At 35.6% G+C, this 5,931-nt stretch overlaps 1 long non-coding RNA gene across 1 annotated transcript in view; it reads right to left on the bottom strand.

Annotated features, from left to right (window-relative positions):
* Nucleotides 1-5,223: 5,223 nt before the first annotated feature.
* LOC102487152 (uncharacterized) overlaps nucleotides 5,224-5,931 on the bottom strand; it is a 99,196-nt gene continuing 98,488 nt past the window's right edge. Inside the window, exon 9 of the long non-coding RNA XR_001369808.1 lies at nucleotides 5,224-5,258. This is a non-coding gene — a long non-coding RNA (uncharacterized LOC102487152). The remainder of the gene's footprint in view (nucleotides 5,259-5,931) is intronic.

The following is a 5,931-nucleotide window of genomic DNA, read 5'->3' as shown; positions in this document are numbered from 1 at the left end:
AGCCTGATGGGATATCCTTTGTAGGTAACTTGACATTTCTCTCTTGCCAGTCTTAGTATCTTGTCTGTGGTTTTGGTCAATTTGGCTATAATGTGTCTTAGAGAAAATCTTCTTGGATTGATTCTATTTGGGGTCCTTTGCATTTCTTGGAATTGGATCTTTAAATGCCTCTCTAGGTTTGGAAAGTTTCTTCCAGGATTTCATGGAATAGATTATCAATGCCCTTGTGAGTCTCTTTATCTTCTGGGATACCAATTATCTGGATGTTTGGACATTTGATTGCATCTAGTATTTCTTGTATATTATTCTCATTTTGGGGAGAATTTTCTCAGTCTTCATGGTGGATTTTTCTAAGCCAGTGATTCTATCTTGTACATCTGAGATTCAATTTTCTGTATAATCTAGTCTGCTCTTAATACTTTCAAGGGAGGTTTTGCCTTCCTGCAAAAGGATAAAGGTTATAGCCTTCATCTCTAACAGGTCCATTTAATTCTTTTTATAGTGTGTATTTCCACTTTTAGATTTTGCAAGAATTTCCTCACCTCTGGAACTCTTCAGTTCCTTTCTCCTGCCTCTTCTGCAGTTCATTGTCTCTCTTCTCTTCCATCTCTGTTAGCTTTGTCACTATGAATATTCTAAATTCTTTATCTGACATTGCCATGAGTTTCATTGTACTGTCTGAGGATGAAGAGAAGTTACTCTTTTCCATTGGAGGAGAGGTATTTTTTGCTTTCTCATTTTTCTTGTGACCCTGGGGTGATTTCTAGTCATCTGATGGATGGTGTGTTTCTTCCTAAATCTTGAAGCTCAATCTGAGTTTTCAGAGCTGTGCAGGAGGAGGTGACCTGCAATCTCTCTTCTGTTCTGGTTTCACTCTTTGTGCTACAGATTCAGTGGGAATAGAGGAATATTCTGACCCTAATCTTATTCAGATGTTTGTATCCTGTTCACTTAGACCTGTCTAGACACTTAGTGCATAAAGGCCAGTAGAAATGAATCTGGAGGGGTACGTCTCAGCAGAAAAAAAATCTTCATTTTTCACTTTTGTATCCTTTTATATATTTTTTTCTGTTTCACTTTTGTAGTCTTTGTTTAGTAACTAGAATTGCATTTTCAGTCATATTGACTCATATTCTTCCTTTTTACATGGCTTTCATCTCTGCAATATTTTTGTTTTTTCTTCCATTTCTTTATTTTTTTTTAAGATTTTTCCCATAGGGTGCATGCACTCACTGGAGAGAGAGACACACAGTGAGAGGAAAAGTGAGAAATTATCCCCCCCACACCAGGTGGGGACAGCCACACCACATTCCTTCTCCTCCTGGGATTTTGGGCATGCACACACATGAGTTTCAAGCCACCAGGTCCAGGATTCGAACTATGATAGGCCCTGTGGGATTCCAGCACCTTAACTACTATGCCACCTGCTGACCCCTTCTTTTCCATTTATTTTTTGATCACTATAAGCTCTCTTTTCATATCTTTTCATTAAATTATTTTTTTTCTTTGAAAAAACTACTACACTTGTCTCTAAACAGAGAGCAAGTGGCCTGCACTGCCTTATGTCTGAAATGTTTGCTTTTTCCTATTACACCTATAATTCTTATAATTTTCTTGTTTGCCTTCTGATTGTTGTTTTTTCCTTTTATTTTATAGCATATGTTTGTAGGTCCCATGTTAGTTCTTTGATTTTATTACCTTCAAGCGGGGCTCACTAATTAAGGAAAAGTCATGTGAAGCGATGAAGAGGGTTAAGTCAAAGCAGTCAACAATTTCTATGGAATGTGTATCTTACTAACTAAACAAATCCATATTGCCAGGGGAAAGTGGTAAGCAAACAAATAAGGAAAGGGAATTATTGCTGACCAAGAGCACATTTTTCAAAAACTAGCACCTTTCAACAATATTTTAGGAAAATATGTTGAAATGATGCCTATAGTGAAGATTTTAGAGTCGGTATGCTCATTACACAATCAAAATGTCAATGTTTGTACTGTACTCGATCTTCAAACTTAAAATCATCCCCTTTAATGCCCCATAAACTACCCTTCTTCATCTATAGCACCACTTTCTTAAAACAGATGGTTGAAAAAACAGGGAGTAAGAGGGTTTGTTGATATGTCTCTCCTTCAGTACCATCTCCCACTTCTTTCTTGGCACACTCACATCCTTAGATCTCATCTCCAATAAAAAGATCCTTAGAAAAGATTATTTCAGTACAAAGACATTCACTTTTAGGGAAATAATAGGTCCTGCTCTGGGTATAAGATGGCACTCATGGGTTCTCTGACTCCTCCTCCTCAGGCATGCTTACTTATGTTCATTTTTTGTTGTAGCTGATATTTTGCTTTTTTTAAAAATATGGAATGTTTTCTATTTCTAGTTTATATACTTACAGTTTTTATTGGTGGATTTTGAAAGAAGTAGAAAAATGCTTTTACTTAGTCATTTTAAACATTTAGTATCAGATCATCTTTCTTAAAGCATAAATAAATAAAATTCTAGTTCATTGGTTATAGAATTAAAGTGGATTTTAGATGGAAGCAAATAACCTGGCTATTACAATGATAATCATTAAATAACGAAAGGAAAAAAGTCAATGCCCATGGGAATTATCATGGCAAAAAATATTTTAAAGGTAGCATATTCTGATTACAGTATTTTTTAATCTCAGGAGTGATGCAGTACAAAAAAACAATCTTCAAAAATACTCAGTATAATTTAGACTCTTGATTTGAGAGACATTTTAATAATATTCAGATAAGGTATTAGATTTTCTGTACAAAAAGAATGAGGCGTTTCAGCTGCAGTTTCAGATCCTTTTGCCAAATAGGAGTATGAGTTGGCCCATGATAGCTTTAAGCCTTGCTTATGTCATATTTTCAGGCATCTTTTTCTAGAGTAGATCAATTTCATCTATGTTGAAGATCCATTGAAGCAAATAACCCTTCCTGTAATAATCACAGCAAGGGTAATAGGTAACTCCTCAGCAGTCACAGTCCCACTTCCAATGTGCTGACCACTCACTTTGATGTTGTGTAGATTGAGTAAGTTCCATCTGGGGCTTGATGAAAGTTTCATCAGTGTTCCACTATGCTTAGCTTTCAGGTTCTCAAATTCTTAACCTTCCACTGAATTTACATTAAGATAATGTGCACTCAGAATTTACTTTGATCTTCAGCCACACACTTAAAAGATTTTCCATCAATCACATTTTTTTATCTCTTGTTAATTATAGTTGAACACATACATGCTGTACTTTTCACTTTATGACTGATTCACTCTATTACAGAATTTTCTCGCTGTCAAATGATTAATTCACAATGCATTATAACACTTCTCATTGTCTCACCCCTTTCTATATTTTATCTCAACCTTATTTGCTTCATAACTTATTTCTCTCTTTACTAAAATTTTCAACATTGCTGTTATTTGCTTTGTTGTGATTGATAATACTCCCAAAATTCCTCAAAATGAAACAAATGACAATGGTTGAAGACAAGACGGCTGTTAGTTGCCAATACCATACTTGTTGAGTTAGGATAGTGTGTGCTAACACACGGCTTTCTTGTTGAAAAGTTTGTGAAAATACACCTCTCTGAGTTTTGAAAGGCAAGTTTAGTAATGCCATTAAATTACTAGCTAATTAATTAATGCTGCTTTTCTGGGTCAGCGATCTCAATTAAAAATATGAGCAAATATTGCTGAGTACGTTCCTGAAAGCATTAGGATATCTGGCTCAAGATGGAGACTACTGGCCTCACAACAGTCTTCTATGTATATCAGCTTTCGCATAAGGAAAAGTTTGACCTCGTACTCTAAGAAGATAGATCTTCTGTATTGGCTACCTAATTCTCTTCCACAAGTAGGATTTTCTCCTTTAAAAGTTTAGAGATTGCTGCTTAATACTCTTAGTCAGTGGATTGTTATATTTTTACTTCTATCTGCATAAATGTGAAGGTTACCCTTGGGGAAGCCCTCTTGGCATGACTGACATTTAGACAGAAAGCCTACACTACTCATTCACTTCCAATTTGCTGAACTATTAAACTCATAAGATTTAAAGCATATACTTTTCCATTTTCTCCTTCTTAGCTCAGTGTCTTAAGGTATAAAGGGCACATAATCAAATGTTTTTATGATAAAGAAGAAGCCATTATTTGATATTTTTGGCTATCATGCAATTTTAAAAGACATTAAAATCTTCTAATTCTCTGCTTGGGCCTACATATGTTTTCAGCTGTCTTGAACCAAAAGCCATATTGTTGGCCTAAGAATTAATAAGAATCTATTTACCATTAGCATTTATCCATGAAGATCTTTAAAAAAAAAAAAAAAAAGAAAAAACCCACAAAACTAGCTTGTGATAAGTACATCAGAGCTGTAAAAGATGAAAATATATGTTATTGTGACTTCGGCTTATTTCTCCTTAAATGCAAACTTTTTCTAAATAGAATTCTTTGGTTTTCCTGGCAGGAAAAAAAAATTTTTTTTTTGATCTATAGTATGATTGCCGTTATTCAGGGTATTATTGAAACACATTTAACTGGCATCTTCTGTTTGGGGAATTTGCAAAGATTGAGTTCCAGTTCATTACTTTCAGGGTTGCGGTGCCATTGTCAGGACCTCGAAATCAGTAAGATGGCCTCAACCCAGGTCAGAGAGGCTATGATAGCACAAAGGCAATTATACAGCAAGAAAAATGTTGTCCACTAATCAGCTGGCAATCAATTACTAAGAAGAGAAGATAACCCTCTCCCCACTCAAGCTCTTCAGTATTAATAGTGCCATCGTGTAATGACTTTAGGCTTGCGCAGGTGCACGAAAGGACAGACTCTATAGCACACAGCATCGAAGATTAATGAGTTCTGTCAATTTGCCCAGCAGACATCTGATTCTCCAGCTTTCTGTAGCTACTAGTTTTACACTTGCCTCTGGGCTTTTTCCTCCGAAAAAATTAGCTAGTAATTTAAATACATTCAATAAGCGTGTATCTTAAAGGCAGGGGGGAAAAAAAAGAAAAGAAAAAAGAAAAAAAAAAGCCCTAATTTTGCAATGAAGTGTGAACCAAAAAGACTCTTCATCTGAATATTAACACAGCAAATGGCTCATAATGGCAGTATTCTTTTAGTGATACTTCAGCTTTAGTCATCACAATTAGTGATGTACAGGATTCTGAAGCTATATACATGCTTCAAAGCAGAATAATGTAAACTCTACATTCCTGATATTCTCCATGTCCCTTGCTGGCCCAGAAACTGAAAGAAGAAGGAAAAAAAAAAGTGTGAGCGCTTCAATAAATAATAGAACCATTTTAAAGCTTTCTATAATACAAATGGCTTGACGAAGGAGGCACCTTTTAGCCCACTGATTTTCTGAGTAAAAGCCATTGAGACTTCTCTCAAATCTCAACCTCAAAGGAAAATGCAACGTTGGGCCAGAGATCCTGTCGGCCAGGCCTATACATTTATGTCAGAACAGGAATTGCCTATAAACTGAAATGAATATCAGGAAATTTGCTGTTGCTCTAAATTGATATTTTATAACCCAACTACTGTAAAATCTCATAATCTTTAAATACACGAGGTCAATGTACTAAATGGCTATTTTATGATGCTACCTAAAGCCTCCGATTTGTTTCTCATGAGGACCTAAGTCTTCCTAGTTCATGGCTCTCCCTCGATTGCACTTTCAACGAGTGTATGAATAAAAGGAGAAAAACATGTGGCTGAGAAACATTATTTGTTCCTTTACCTTTCTCCATTTAGTGTCACAATCACCCATCCATGAAATCTTTTTCTAGACTACAGTTACTGGATATTAGTTTGCGAATTAATTCTTTGTATTAATTTCTTCAGATGCAATGTTATCATTTTCAGTAAAAGAAAAGGAGTGTGTGTGTGGGGGGGGGGGGGGGGGACGCACCATAAT

This window comes from Tupaia chinensis, unplaced genomic scaffold, assembly GCF_000334495.1.
Source record: "Tupaia chinensis unplaced genomic scaffold, TupChi_1.0 Scaffold147417_1, whole genome shotgun sequence".
In the NCBI taxonomy this organism is placed as follows: Eukaryota; Metazoa; Chordata; class Mammalia; order Scandentia; family Tupaiidae; genus Tupaia; species Tupaia belangeri.
The sequence above is the reverse complement of the archived record's forward strand: the minus strand, read 5'-3'. Positions and strand labels throughout refer to the sequence as shown.